Genomic DNA, 14,776 nt, shown 5'->3' with positions numbered 1-14,776 from the left:
AAGATCACAATACAAAGATATGAAGTAAAATGTATTTAATTCATTAACTTGATTGATGAATTACAAAAAAAGATATATATGGAGCCATGGACATAACCGAAAGCCGACTGGGCGTTGACCGGAAGTCAAACCACCGCCAGGTAAGTCTATGGGTGGGTTGAGTCAATGCCCTCCTCACCATTACCTTGCTGGCACCGTGCCGCTTGTTGGCAGCCATCTTGTGTCTATGCGTGATCATGGTAACTGGAGACGAAGAGGCGGTATCGTTGAACATGTTTTGATACTTTTTGGATTTTGCTGGAGACGGGTGTTGCCACCTGGCGACGGCCACGGTGGTGGTGATGGTGATTGCTTTCTTGATGATCATATTTGTGATTAATTGAAGAAAAGTATGTGTTAAAGACTTATATTAATGTGATCTTCTGGTTAACCAAGACTTGTTCTTGGTTTTGAAAGCTGACTTAATCAGACGTTGACTTTTGACTTCAAAACACAAGATTTAATCTTTGGACACGTTAATATTTCAAATAATTTTGACTTAATCAGACGTTGAGGTTATAACTTATAACTTAGAGGTGGACAAATAAACATGCTAACCAAACCGATCTGAAAATCGAAATGAACTGAACCGGTTAAAATTGATTATGTAGAAATTGGTTTGGAAGTTGGAATCGATTGAAACTGTAGGCTCGGAATCGATTTATAATTTTCTCCAATAAAACTGGTTCCAAATCAGTTAACCGAACCGAAACCGCCCAAACCGGGTATAAACCAGTCAAAACCGATCAAAAATCGAACCGAAACCGATTGTAACCTGGTCAAGAAATTGGCTTCAACCCGAACCAAACTGATTATAAACTGATTTTGACTTTTACTGACCAAACCAAACCAGTTTCAACCCAAACCAATTTTAAGTTTTAAATCAGTTTATGCACCTCTAGAAAAATAACCTACTCTAATTTGTTGGGGTTCGAATTAATTTATAGAAGGTTGTTGGGTCTTAACCTTAATGGGCTAGCTTCAACTTGGGCTCATTGAAACTAGGCCTATTTAGGTTGAGCCTGATATTAGAAGTGTAAAGTGTAAACAAAAAGGCCCACTTGGGAAACGAAATTGGAAATGAAACCGGTTTAGCAAGAAGCAGTTTCGAACGAACGCGACCAGTAGGATATATTAGGGCTGTTTAAAGTCGGCTATTCGGATATTGAACCGGACCTATCAGACACTGAATTTCACTATCCAAATCCGAAATTTTGGATATCCGAGGTTCGGATCCGATAGTGAACCGGATATCCTAAAATTTGGAAAAGAAAATAATTAGAAAATTTTAAAGAATACTTTTAAGTATATTTCAGATATCCGAAATGTCAGAAAAATTATCCGAAATATACAAAAAATTAGCGAAGTGTCCAAAAATTATCCAAATATCCGAAAAAATATCCGAAATATTCAAAAGTTATCTGAAATTTATAAATAATATTTATTATTTAAAAATTATAACCCAAAAATTTTCAAAATCAATTTCCACCTAATCTGAAAATTCGGATATATGATATTCGAATATACGAATATTTGGATTATTTGGATACGGATTCAGATTTTTTTAACACCCCTAGGGTACATCGAGATTGCCCAAAGTAACCTGGCCCGAACCGGTTAATATCCGGTTGACACGTTAAGATGTGATTTACATATGAAATGAGAATACCTCATCAGTCATCAGTGTCTAAGGGGCTGTTTGGTAGCCTCTTAATAGTCATTAAGAGACTATCTTTTAATGGCTCATAACCATTAAGAGGTTATGAGCCATTAAGAGGTAGTATCTTAATGACTGCTAAGAGGCTACCAAACAACCCTTTAGCTAAATATTAGAAAACTTCAAATTGTTATATTAGATTTAGATGACACCAAACACATTATAGATTTATACCGTAGGTCATGTTAAATCTCTTAGAATAAATAAGTTCACCTATATTTTATTAAAACACACGAAATAAATAAAATCTCACTTCAGGTAATAAAGTTAATTGAATTTTCTTGGCCACCACCAAAATCTTATATCCCAAAAGAACCATAGAACCTCTAGTTGCTACCGGTTAACTTGACAACGAAAGAAAAAAACAAAACTCTATAGTCGATCACTCGATCAGGACTCGAAAACCTTGAACATCAACTTCTACACATAACAGGCCAATAACATGACATGGATTTTGTTTTGTATAATGAAAAGGGAAACGGTAAATTTTTAAATAATAAATATAAAAAACTAATGGGATATTCGAGTCACTGTCACATAATTAATTTGCAATTTGAGATGTTAATTTTGCTATAGTTGTATTAAAATGAGGCTTATATATATAGTTAGAATTCTTATTAGTTCTAGTTCATATTACAAATGTATTCATCTTATCAATCTACCGCATACTTATACGTATACGTATCTTTCATCGATCACTTAATTACGTGCACGCATCGTATATAAGAATAAATATTTATACAATTTAATGTGGAAGAAGGTTATTTCTTGTGGTATTGTTTTTAACGAGCATCAAATCCTCCATTATAGAAAAAAAAAAAAAAAAAAAATCTAAGTCCATATTAAGATTATACCAAAATAAGCTACTGATAAGTGATAACACACCATGTATTAAAGTTGGTTTGTAATGTTTACTAACAATGGACAGACATATTAGTGTGATTTAATTTTTGTGACTTTACAATAATGATTCTTTATGATGATGGTCCACCAAATATATTTTACAAAATTTTAAATAAGATTGCAAATATTGCCTCCCAAATTTCCCCACACAAATATACAAATATTTAGAATCAAAATGAAATTTCCCTACAAAACTTAGTAATTATTTTGAATAAAATATTAAAAGTATGTAACTTTAGATGATAACTGTATAAACTTTAATACAACAGAATTGAGTAAATAGATCTACAATGGATTATTTTTTGGACACGTTATGGACTTTAATATGCTAATAATGTGTTAATAGACTTGTTAATTAAAGCAACTATTATATAGCTCTTTAATTGTTCATATGTGTCACGACATTTGTTTTTGGTGTCCCAAGCCAAAAATGTGGCAGATTTGCGAAGTTTTTGATATGTCAGTAGGTTATACACTCGTATGGATCTTTGAGACTCGTATCCTTGAAGCATGCTCAAGATTTTGGGATGTTACAGACAAATACTCAATATACCTTCATTGTGAAACAAGATATTGTGAATTGTCTTCTTTAATTAACGCTGTTTAGTAGTACGCAGATATATATTAAGTGTGGACTAAGTAGATGAATGCGATACCTAGCTACTTGAAACGTATTAGTGTCACCTACTTTGAACGATAGTTGTCAAAGGTGAACGAGGCAAGCTCCTAGGTGCTCTGATGAGGCTAAACCTAGGCGCCTAGCTAGAAATGAAGCAAACATAAGAGATGATTTGTTTCTTTCTTCTCTTCGCAATCCACTGTCGCTCTCTATGCTTCATTCTTCTTTTCTCTATCCAACAAAGTAAATGTGGGGTTTCTTACAAAAGTGCGGGGTCCTTTTACTTTTCAAGTTCTTCAAACTTTTATATGTGCGGGTTTTCTTATGCAAACCAAATTTCTATAGTTTCTTTGTTTTCTTATTACTTGGTGAATAAAGAAGTCTTTAATCATAACCGTTTTATCCGATGCTCATTATTTGCTTAATTTCTTTTCTTCTCCTTTTTATTCATGGTAGGTGTTTTCCCTTTTCTTGTTTATAATGATAGCTAGCATTTGGCATTATGTTTAAACTTCACTATGTTCACACTTCATTTTTCGCAGGTTTACAACACTTAGCCTTCAGCGCTCCTTTTACTATGTCTTATCACGTGGAACCAATACTTCAAGCAATAACTTCTCACTAAAATTTAATCAAACGTTTAAATTCTTAGAGAAAAGGAAATATGCAATTATCCTTGGATTTAAACTAAGATGCTATTTGTATTATCTAACATGCATATGTTTTTTACACAACATTTCATGTTCATCTTTTAACTTTAGATATTTAAGATTTGATCATCTTTTTAGTGAAATAAGGAACTAACACATGTCCATCAATTAAATGTATTTTATTTTAGAAAGCCCTAAGGCATCACAAATTAAAGCTTCTTTTTGGTCCCAAGATAACATTAAGTTAATTAAGTTTACTAATTGATGTGATTATGAAGGGGATTAGGTCATTAGGATAATATGTCAAACTTTGAGTATTTTTCTCTTGCTTTTAATAAAATATCAATTCTTTATCATCTTTTGCTCCTTTGTTAAGACTTGAAAGCGATCGAGTAAAACCTATGCATACACACACATATTTGTATGCATTATTCATACAATTTCAACTTTCTATTTCTTTTTTCAGAAATCTTTCGCCTTCAACTTTGAATTGCTCATCAAAGGATATTTAAACATGTAACTAAATAATTAAAAAGCATTCATCTTTTTAGATACTTTATGCATGCCATCAAATTATTAATTTTGATTTTGTTTTCATCGTGAAATTTTATACCAGTAAACTCGTGATACAACATCATGTAGGTCCCGAAACCGGATCCGACAACGAACGATTTTGTTCTTAATAATCGTACGAGACGGGTGCGGTAAATCAAATAACCGAACATAAATTATATAAAGATGAAATAAATGAACGATCTCGTTGTCGGTTAAAAATTTGACATATTAAGAAACGAACCGACCCACCCAAGGTGAGCTCCCCTTGGGTGGATGATTTACACCATACAAACACACACCCTTACATATAACAACAAATGTCCTATATATAGCCAACTAAAAAAAACATTCTAGAAGCATTTCTCCGTTGAAGCTAAACGCGCGTCCCGAAGCTCTCGTTTCGTGTCCGGTTATGCTCGCCGACATTAAATATTATCTTGACCATAAATATATAACCGGTTTCGTACTTTGATATCGCATCACATTTTGGCCTTACAATCACCCCTTTGACTTGTGATATCAAAACTTTGTCAAACTGTGTCTCGCATCTTCACAAGTCACCTGATAAATCGAAGCCTCTTCGTTTCAATTCACCCCATCAAGGTATGACCCACCTATATTTAATGTTGAAGTAGTTCTCACTTGTATTTAGGCATGAGATGAGCTCGAATTTCCACAAATCAATCTCGAATTACCGGCTTCATCGATCAAATGAACAAAACTTATTATTTCGTTTGAAGTTCACCTTTCGGATCCAACTTCTCGAACACCTTAGAAATAACGAGCTTTGAACACAGTTAAACAAGACGAAACCCAAAAAAAATTGAGTTTCTTCAGTTTGGTCAACCCGAACATAAGTAAACGACTTACTCGGCCCAAAAATATTTCCGCATAATCGGCCCAAATAAACGAATTCAGTTTTATATGACAGCCTAAAGTGAATCTGGAACATGTAGCCGGCCCAAAACATGACAAGCTTGCTGGTCCATTGATTGCCTTATACAACCCATACATTGAGCCCATGTTCTCAGCCCAAAAAAAATAAATAGAGAAAAGAAAAGAACCAGGAGAAACCCTAGCCTCTTTAATTGATCAGATGCCATCTTCACAAGACCACCACCGGAAAACACTTCACCGGAGTTCACCGGTCGGCCTCCGCATGAAAAGCATGCTCCGGCCAGCTACCATTTCTTATCTCTCTTCTATCACTCTACCCCCGGCGACCCCTCTACCCGTTGGATCTACAAGGAGAATGCTTCAAACATGCTTGTTTCCCACTTTATTTTCAACTTTGTTTCTAGATCTAGAAACTTTATTTTCTAACTTCAACGCGTTTTAACATCTCGGTTCGGGTAATAGCGGAAATAGAGCCCGAATATCAAGAACATAGGTGAATCATAAGATTCGACCCGCTCTGATACCAATTGTAGGTCCCGAAACCGGATCCGACAACGAACGGCTTTGTTCTTGATAATCGTGCGAGACGGGTGCGGTAAATCAAACAACCGAACATAAATTATATAAAGATAAAATAAATGAACGATCTTGTTTTCGGTTAAAGATTTGATATATTAAGAAACGAACCGACCCATCCAAGGTGAGCTCCCCTTGGGTGGATGATTTACACCATACAAACACACACCTTTACATATAACAACAAATGTCCTATATATAGCTAACTAAAAAAACATTCTAGAAGCATTCCTCCGTTGAAGCTAAACGTGCGTCCCGAAGCTCTCATTTCGTGTCTGGTTGTGCTCGCCGACATTAAATATTATCTTGACCATAAATATATAACCGGTTTCGTACTTTGATATCGCAAGTCACATTTTGGCCTTACACATCAATACCTTAATTTGTAAACACTGGAATCAAAGACATGTAGAATTTAGGTTACGTGTAAGTTGATAACAAGAACGGAAGGTTAAATGACATATTGACATAAAGAAAGCCTTGGAAGCTCACTCTATATTTTTTATGAATGATGTGGCTGGCAAATAGGGGTGTGAGAATGGCATGTTCTGGTTAACGAGTTGAATTTAATGAAGAGATATCATATATTCATGCCAAAGACAACAACTTTAACTTAAACACACTTAAAACATGTAACTCAAACAAAACCCATATAATAGTGTGTCGCTTATAGATGTGCCGTAATCAAGTCGAAAAAAGGCTAATTTGATTGATGGATTGATGGTTCAAACTTGAAAATTATAAATAAAACCTAAATCTACCATCTCAAGTCAACTTGAGTTTGCTTCTATCTCTTCTCCCCTCTATTTTAGGATTTTCACTGAACAGCTAACGGAAGTTGTCGCATGTCTCCTCTTTACGTGTTTAAGTCATTTTAATCTTCCTTCTCATAGAATGAAAGATATTCAAGTAGATTCATTACATCTTATAACTCTCCATTTTCATATTAAATATCATCCACCGGCATAAAATAAGACAACGAATTAAATCCACTATGAAGTACAAGTTTAGTACATGATTTTATGTTTTCTTCTTTGTTTTATGTATCGGATACCCCCAAACAAGATTCTTTTAGCTTGTGCTACCCATCAACTTTTCTTCTAGATCCACCAGCGCGGTTCACATACCTTTGACCATTAATGCCAAGCGGTTGTTTGGCGACCTCAGTACCAGTAAGTGTAGAACCAGTAAGAAGCCTGTATGGTTGATGGTCGGGTATTATGCTTATGTTATAGTGTGTTAATTGTATAGTTTTAATCGGTTTATTATGCGAACTAGGATACTTCATACGTGCTTATGTGTTTTAGGTCAATGATCATTAAATATACTAATTTGGGACTTATACGAGCATGGAATGAAGTCTCGGGAATATCAGGGAAGATAAGTACGTGCATTGGAGTGAAAACAAGCAAAATCAGAAAATATCATATTTGGGGTTGATGACCCCAAATCTGGAGTCGTCGTTGCTGAACCCGAATTGTTTCACGGGTTTTGTGGTTTAAACTGGGTTTTAATAATTTAAAACTATGGTTTCAACCCCCATTCATGCGGGAGAAATTGAAGACATCTTAAAGGACCCATTTGTAGTTTGTGCTTTCTTGGGTCTATAACCAACCCATTTTCATGAAACACCCTTTATGAAAGACCCATTCAACTTACCCTATATATACACACCCATCTTCTTCATTTGTGCTTGCTCATTTCTTCATTTCTCTCTCAAATTCTTGAATTCTAAGGTTGTTCTTCATAAGCTAATCTTTCATTTTAACTAACTTCTCAATACTTAAAGCTTGATGTTACAACATATATATAATATACACTCCTTGTTTACCTTCGGTCTTTCATTTCTCCGGTCTTGGCCGGTTGAAATGTCGGGCTAGTAAGGCAAGGTTACATGGAGGACTTTGTAGTCCTTGTTTATATATTTAACAAATCTAACCATATAACTTGTTATACTTGCTTAACTTTTACATATTTTAGTTTATTGTTCATATTTGTTAAGTTCCATGGTATTGGGTATGTGGTGACTAGCCTCGGTTTCATCCCGAGTTGAGAACCGAACCAAAAACCGAACTTTTGTTTAAAAGCATTATTGTTAACTTTTTGAATGTAAAACTTGAGTATTATTATTTATAAGTTATTTTACAAGTTCCATGGTAATTGGGTATGTGGTAACCATCCTCGGTCTTATTCCGAGTCAAGGACCGAACCAAAAACCGAACTTTTGTTTAAAAGCTTTATTGTTTACTTTTTTAACGTAAAACTTGAGTATTATTATTTATAAGTTATTTTACAAGTTCCATGGTAATTGGGTATGTGGTAACCATCCTCGATCTTATTCCGAGTCAAGGACCGGACCAAAAACCGAACTAAACGGAGTTCACTCGCTTAAGACACATAAGTGTGTTTTTAGCCACCAAAACTCATATTTTTCTTCAAGATTATATTTTAAATGAATTTTAGTTAATTTCTAAACATACTTGGCATGTCGGTAACCAACTTGATCTTATAACAAGTTCGAACCGATAAGGTCGTATACTCGCTTAACAAACGTTAAGGTTCTTCACAATAGAACTACATACTTGGTTAAGTCTATTTTGATTTTATTGAGTTATCTCATAACATTTATTATTTTGGGAAGTTAACTGTGAGCTTGGTCAATTATCAAGTCTCGAACCGACAAACCCGAACACTCGTTTAAACCTCCATTTGGTATTCTTATAACCAAGGGTTTTGCAATATCGCCTTTTAACCCACATTATTACTTAACATAGGTTGAGTAAAAAAAGAAAAAAAACTAATGAATAGAATACCGAGACCCCGGTTTCGAGTAAACTTATTTTACAAAACTCGTTTCTTTAATTTATCAAATATTTACATTTTAAATCCTAAACTTTATTTATTTACTTTATTTGTCATGTATTTTATTTTAAACCCTTCCAAGACTACCTACTAACACAAGACCCGTTTAATGTAGGTCTTGCTCGTTAAACCGATCTCTCCGATTATTAACGACACTATCTTTCAAGTTACTTGTTAATGTGAGTACTTTTTCATCCCCCGTTTTGCATCTTTCGTTTTGGGGGTGACATTGCATACTTATTCAAATTCAAAAGATTTATACTTGAGTCTTAAACCACAACACGTATTGTATATGTTTACTTAAATAAATGCTCGATTTGGTGTTATATGCTTTACATGATTATGTGCAAATTCTTGAATGCTAAAGCGGGTAGCCTCTTGAATGCTAAGGCGGGTAGCCTCATCAAAGTATGATCATACGTTAATTCCGAGTATATATGGTACCCCCATATAGAAAGGTGTCGTCAATGTATTCTTATTGACGATTTCATTATTGTCGTCAATGTATTCTTATTGACGGTTTTATTATCTAAATTGTTGCTATTATTTATTGTTTTCATATACTAGTTGTGGATTTCATACTATATACTTATTGTCCAAAACTATGAAAATTGCTCACCAACCTTCGTGTTGACAAACTCTATTTTATGCAATGTTACAGGTTTGATGTTAGCTTGATTGGATTACTTGAAGAAACTTATTATCTTGGCTTTAGGATATTAGAAAATAAAAGTACAAGTTATTTGTTTATCTATCTATTTGTCATTTTGTATGAACAATTGTTGTGTTATTTATGATGATATGGATTTAAATGAGTTGTTTAAATATTGTAACTTTATAGTGTCATTGTGCAATGAGTAATCATGTCGCGCCTCGACGTTTCCGTCTTCATTGGTCGGGGTGTGACATATTGGTATCAGAGCCATCGACTATAGGATAAGTGGTTAGACGTAACAGCCTAGTATAGTTTATGCTCTAGGGTCCCTATACGTGTGCTCATACGTGTTTACCCTACTTGATTATTTATTGCATTTATTAATTATTTATAAACTTGTTTAAAAATCTATCTCATCATAAATGTACACATACACACACTTTCAATAGTATTCTAAGGTATTTTTACCTTAAAACAAAACATTAGTTTTTATATTGTGTTTTATGGATCACAAGCTTAACTTGGATCTCGTTGTTTACAATCTCCTTAAAGCTAGGTTCTATAATTTGTTTTGTGACGACCGTAGGGAACGAAACACTTGATTCGATCATTTGACAAAAAGATTCCAAGAATCGAAGGTGATTTACTTACCTGGGATGATTGGGTTTAGTGTTGGTTTCTAGGTCAAGCAACTCGAGTTATATGAGCCGACACTTTAAGTTGTCGTATGCGAGCGTTCGGTCGCCTCCTTATTTTTGGTGTTGAAAACATAAAAGCCACGGTGATACGTGGACAAGTGTTTTTAACATCTCGTTGTATCTCCGTTTTATTGTATGTTATTATCATGATTTGAGTCAACAACATGAAAGACGCGGTGATACGTGCACATGTTCGACTCCATATATATTACTTTTACATAAGTTTTTATTGCCGGGATATCAAATCATGGTGGTTCATATACGATTTTCCCAACTACATATATGTTTACAAGAAATTTTGTTGTTGTTTTTTTTCGGAATATCAAATCATGGTGGTTCATGTACGATTTTTCCGACTATATACAAATTTCAACACTTCAAAACGTCCAAAATTTAAATTCTTGAAACTTTGAAACATATACTTATATATACGTTTTTAATCATTTGGTTTATGTATAAACTTTATTTCTACTAACATTCTCATCCTTATGACACTAGGATTCACGTAAAAAAAATGGTTACATACATCTTCTATTTTAAACTCAATGCCCTCAAACTCACTACAATTCTTTATAATTTTTAGAATGCCCCCGCTACGACGCCACTACCGCAAGGATTCCAGACGCAAGATGGCCGCTTTAGTAGCCGAACAAGTCGCCTCTGTGATTCCCAAACTCCTAACTCACTTGCAAGCAAACCAACCTCCACCCGTTGAACCCACACCCGCTCCCTACTTGTATAAACAATTTACCGGTGCTAACCCAACCAAATTCCTTGGTACGAACTGTGCGACTACCTTGTTGCAATGGTTTGAAAAGATGGAAAGTGTGTTCCGACACAACGAGTGCCCCGAAGCGAAGAAAACTAATTTCGCTTCGAGCATGTTTGAGGAAACTGCTCTTACGTGGTGGGGTAGTGTTATGCATCTCCAAGGGGCGGAAATTGCCATGGCGCTTCCATGGACCGAACTTAAGGAACTCATGATTAAGAAGTTTTGTCCCAAACACGAGCTCCAAAAGCTTGAAGCCGAATTTTGGGAATTGAAACAAGAAAGTGGTGATAATGCCGCTTACTCGCTCCGTTTTCATGAATTGAGCACCCTTGTACCTCATTTGGTTACCCCGCTCGAACGTAAAATCGACAAATAAATCGGGGGTTTACCCATGCTAATTCGGGACTCAGTCATGAGTAGCAAACCCGAGAAACTTGAGGATGCAATTACTCTAGCCGGTGCGCTATCGGAGAACCATGTTAAGGCGGGTACCCTAACCATCAAGAAGAAAAGTGATAAAAGCAAAACCGAACCCACACCTCAAGCCAAAGTTGACCCACCACCTCGAGCCATCAACTACTCAAACTCTTTCCGCTACAACAACAAAAAGAAACCCAAACAAAACCACCGAAACTATGCCGTTACCCAACCGCAAACGCAACAACAACCACAAGCTCCCCCACAAAATTGAAAACCCTATACCGGTACTTTTCCACTATGCAACAATTGTCAACTTCATCACCCATCTCACTTACCTTGTCGCCATTGCACCATTTGTAACCGTTTTGGCCATCTAAATAACACATGTCGTTCTGCACAACGTACTCAACCCAACAAACCAAGAACCACTCCACAAAACACCCAAAACCTCTTTGCACCTTACCCGCAAAACGCTCCTCAACAACCCCGAGCTTGCTTTAACTGTGGTGACCCAAATCATTTCCGCAACAATTGCCCACGACTCACTTTTGCAAACCAAGCCCAAACCGTAACCATACCCTACTATCAAACCCAAGCCTACCAAGTCCAAACCTACCAACCTCAACTTCCCCAACTCAATGCACCACTCATCCAACCCATGCAAGCCATCCAAGCACCTCCTCCTCCACCACCTCAAGGAAATCCCGGTAACCAAGGACGAGCTTTTATGATGAATGCTAATCAAGCTCAAGTGGCAAACGATGTTGTGAACGGTATGTTTTTAGTGAACGAGCATTTGGCTTCTATATTTTTTGATACGGGTGCCGATAGAAGTTTTATTTCATTAAAGTTTGAATCTACTCTTGCCGTACCTCGCACTAAACTTTCTCGACCCTTTTTCTGTCGAAGTCGTCAATGGAAATTCTATCACCATAAACTCGGTCCTTCGTAATTGTTCTCTCACTCTTTGTAAGCGTAAATTCTCCATCGATCTCATTCCGATGCAAATGGGAAGTTTCGATGTCCTAGTTGGCATGGATTGGTTATCTTTGCACCGTGCCGAAGTCGTTTGTTATGATAAATTCATTCGGATTCCGCTTGTCAACGGTAAAACTCTCAAGGTCTACGGCAAAATGTTTCCTAAAAGGCTCAATCTCATGTCGTGTTCTCAATCGCAAAATACTTACGCCAAAAGTATGTTCCGTTCCTAGCCCAAGCGGTGGTAAAAGACCACAAGGAAAGAAAAATCCAAGATATCTCCATGGTTTGTGATTTCCTCGACGTCTTTCCAGATGATGTTATCGGTCTTCCACCCATTCGTCCGGTTGAATTTCGAATCGATCTTGTGCCCGGCACAATGCCCGTGGCCAATGCTCTTTACCGTTTAGCCCCGTCGGAAATGCAAGAGTTATCAAACCAACTCGAAGAACTTTCCGACAATGGATTTATTCGTCCAAGCTCCTTTCCTTGGGGTGCTCCCGTCCTCTTCGTGAAAAAGAAAGATGTCTCATTTCGCATGTGCATCGATTATCGTGAACTCAATAAACTTACTATCAAAAATCGTTATCCTTTTCCACGAATCGACGACCTTTTCGATCAACTCCAAGGCGCAACGTGTTTCTCAAAAATCGATCTTCGATCGGGATATCATCAGTTGCGTGTTCGCGAAGAAGACATTCCAAAAACCGCATTCTGTACTCGATTTGGACATTTCGAATTTTTGATCATGCCCTTTGAGTTAACCAATACACCCGCGGTATTTATGAATCTCATGAACCGCGTTTGCAAACCGTTTCTAGATAAATTCGTTATTGTCTTTATTGATGACATTTCTCATCTTCTCTAAATCCAAAGCCGAGCATGAGCATCACTTGCGTTCCATTCTCGAAGTCTTAAGAAAAGAACGACTTTACGCCAAATTCACAAAATGTGAATTTTGGCTAGAGGAAGTTCAATTTTTGGGACACATCGTCAACGACAAGGGTATTCATGTTGATCCCGCAAAAATCGAAGCCGTCAAAGATTGGAAGACTCCGACTACACCCACGGAAATTCGATCTTTCCTCGGTTTGGCCGGATATTATCGGCGTTTCATCCAAAATTTTTCCAAGATCTCTTTACCCCTCACTTCCCTAACTCACAAAAAACAGCCTTATGAATGGGGATCGAAACAAGAAGAAGCATTTAATACTCTTAAACACATGCTTTGCAATGCTCCCGTTCTAACCCTTCCCGATGGAAACGACGACTTTGTAGTATTTTGCGACGCTTCTCATCAACGTCTCGGTTGCGTTCTCATGCAACGAGGTCAAGTTATCGCATATGCTTCAGGGCAACTCAAAGTCAACGAGAAGAACTACATGACTCACGATCTTGAACTTGGTGCCATCGTTTTCGCACTCAAAATTTGGAGACATTACCTTTACGGAACGAAATGTGTGGTTTTTACCGATCACAAAAGCCTTCAACACATTTTTGACCAAAAAGATCTCAACATGAGACAACGAAGATGGGCTGAGTTACTTAGTGACTACGATTGCGAATTCGCTACCATCCCGGTAAAGCGAATGTCGTGGCCGATGCCCTTAGTCGAAAGGTTAATGTCAAATCCGTCTTGCTTCTTAGCGTCACCGTTCAAACCGATCTCCAAGCCAAAATCTATCAAGCCCAACGTACCTCCGTTGACGAAGGAAACATGTACGACGAAATGTCATGTGGAGCCGAGCTTCAACTCGAAACAAAACTTGATGGCTTATTGTATTATCTCAATCGTTTATGGGTTCCCGATCGCGATGACCTTCGTACTTGCATACTCGATGAAGCTCACAAGTCACGATATTCTGTTCATCCCGGTGCGGATAAAATGTATTTCGATCTTCGAAATGTCTTACTTGCTCTAAAGTCAAAGCCGAACATTAAAAACCCTTTGGGTTACTCGAGTAACCTCCAATCCCCATATGGAAATGGGAAAACATTGCTATGGACTTTATAATGAAACTACCCACTACACAAAAAGGCAACGATAGCATTTGGGTGATTATTGACCGATTAACCAAGTCCGCTCACTTTATTCCAATTCGAGAAAAATACTCCGTTGAGCAACTTGCCCAAATCTACGTTCGCGAAATCGTGTGTCGCCACGGTTTACCTTTGACTATCATCACCGATCGCGATGCTCGATTCACGTCTCATTTTTGGCGATCACTTCAAGGAACCTTGGGAACTCGTCTTGATCTTAGCACCGCTTATCATCCTCAAACGGATGGACAATCCGAACGTACGATTCAAACACTTGAGGACATGCTTCGAGCGTGTGTACTCGATTTCGGTGGGAATTGGGATTCTCACATTCCTTACATTGAATTCTCTTACAATAACAGTTTCCATTCTAGCATCGGTATGCCTCCTTTCGA

Source organism: Bidens hawaiensis, unplaced genomic scaffold (genome assembly GCF_021521415.1).
Source record: "Bidens hawaiensis isolate Kalapana, Puna unplaced genomic scaffold, B.hawaiensis_p1.1 tig00020121_1, whole genome shotgun sequence".
Taxonomy (NCBI): domain Eukaryota; kingdom Viridiplantae; phylum Streptophyta; class Magnoliopsida; order Asterales; family Asteraceae; genus Bidens; species Bidens hawaiensis.
The sequence above is the reverse complement of the archived record's forward strand: the minus strand, read 5'-3'. Positions refer to the sequence as shown.